We start from the raw sequence: 2031 nt of genomic DNA, 5'->3' as shown, positions 1-2031 counted from the left end.
TGCTTTTTGTGGTTCCTAGGGAATGGGAAAGAATTGCTTGTAATTGTATAGATTGTGTATGCATTTGTTTTGATAGTTAACAGTTGAGCTGCATTATAAATGTAGAATTGAATACCTAAAATGCCGCAATTCACTATTTCATGGAACCACTGCTGTCCATACCAGTTGACTCTAGGAATTCCCAAGGATCTTCCTTTCAGTCAGCCCTGCTTTATTGTTATTTTATTAACACTGGTTTGTTTTAGGAGAACTAAGATTAAGTTACAAAGAAATTCAGATTTGGAGGACACATTTTTCCTTTGAGAATACAGTCATTGTAGGGGAGTGAGTCTAGCATAAGCATCGGGTTAAATGTATATTTATTTATGCATTTGTGTTTTTGTGGCCTTTTTTTCTGGAATGGGGTCATCTAATACATTTTGATAGAAACAAGATACTCGCAAAACCTATGCATAAATGCACATGTATCCACACATGTACAATAGCCACTAGTCCCTGCTCTCATCAAAAAGGAATGAAGTCAGTGTTAACAGCTTGCATAAGGCCTAAAGGGAGAAGGAAAAGTAAGCCAACGTATAAACCTTAAACAACTGCAAATGTCAGGTTCATGATTGAGTTTGCACATTTATATACTTTTCATTAGGGAAATGTCTTGAATTAATTAGCTGAAGTAAGGCATCCAAACCTATTAGCTGATTATTACATCAAAGCTTTGTTCCTTCAGCTCGTCTCAGCCTGAACTGTAAATTGATCAGATGCTGCTTTACATGCAGCTCATATACTTTGGCTCAGTAGGGGGTCTTCAAACTGAAAAGTTACGCTTGCTGCTCTGACTCATTTCTTGATCATCAGCAGTAGAGGCTTGGATTGCATTCCTTAATTATGAGAATTTTATATTTCCCTGTGGATGTTCTGAACTCATAAATGTGCAACTAATAAGGAATGAAACGTGACCTGTCTTTGTGCACTTGCATGTGTGCAGCTGAATGGCAAGCAAGCACACACCGAAACTCATGAAAACACACTCATGCATTTAAACACTAAGTTTTCGTCTTTTGACATGTTCACATCTGCTTGCGCTTGACACGCAGCAGGGTGTTTTGAGGCCACGTGGCAGAGCTCTGCACAGCGCGGCTTTAGGTAGATGAAGACAACATCCACACCCACGCACCCTCTCACACCCGTCATCCCAACCGAAGGGTGCACAGTGTGAAGAGAGCCCCATGAAAGATTTACTAGATTTACCAACTGAGGTGGTCTCCCTCAGAAGCCCAGTGGAGGCCTGTGGTTGGAGGAGAAAAGAAGGGGGGGGAGTTCCAGGGAGAATCCTGGACTGTGTGAAGTGTGATTCTGTATTCAGAGAACAGATTTAGCATTCTACCGCTCAGCAGTGATCAGTCTCACATAGGCTCTTAGCCCAGCCTCCGTCACACTCCTGGCTCCTGCACTGCATCTCAACACAGTTTGACAGCTGATGAAAGGAAACACTGCCAGCCCCTAAATATGGGCCAATTACGAACTCCCATTTGACTTAGAGAAAGTTTGAAAAGATCATAACACAGAGGTCAGCACAGTCACGTGGATGCATGTGGTACAGGTTCCTGAGATTAAGCCTGCTGAGAATACAGTTTGCCTTGTAATAGGCCTGTCTCTTTTTAAAGAGGATTTTTCTAAAGGTACAAGTAAATAAATGCCACCAAGCTGTCATACAAGTTCATTTGTATACATTGCTTAAATACATCCTTTAAACTCTATGTTTACCTAGGCCTCTCTGAGACTTACATTTTGCTTGAAGACTTGCTGTTGTTTGACTACTTCCCCCACACAGATGTCATGAACATAAAATTGCTAAACAAATTATATCCTTGTTTGTAGGAATGTCTTTGTCAGACCCCTGCAGGAGTAAAGGAGCTCCTCGTGCAGCCTCCTTTCAAAACGTGAGTGCATCTGAGAGTCATATTGCTTTGGCAGTAAGTCCTGCCAAGAGAGGGGGCATCTCATCTGACTGTCACCGGTAGTATACTTAGCTTA

The sequence above is a fragment of the Labrus mixtus genome, chromosome 9 (genome assembly GCF_963584025.1).
Source record: "Labrus mixtus chromosome 9, fLabMix1.1, whole genome shotgun sequence".
In the NCBI taxonomy this organism is placed as follows: Eukaryota; Metazoa; Chordata; class Actinopteri; order Labriformes; family Labridae; genus Labrus; species Labrus mixtus.
Note: the sequence above shows the minus strand (reverse complement) of the source record.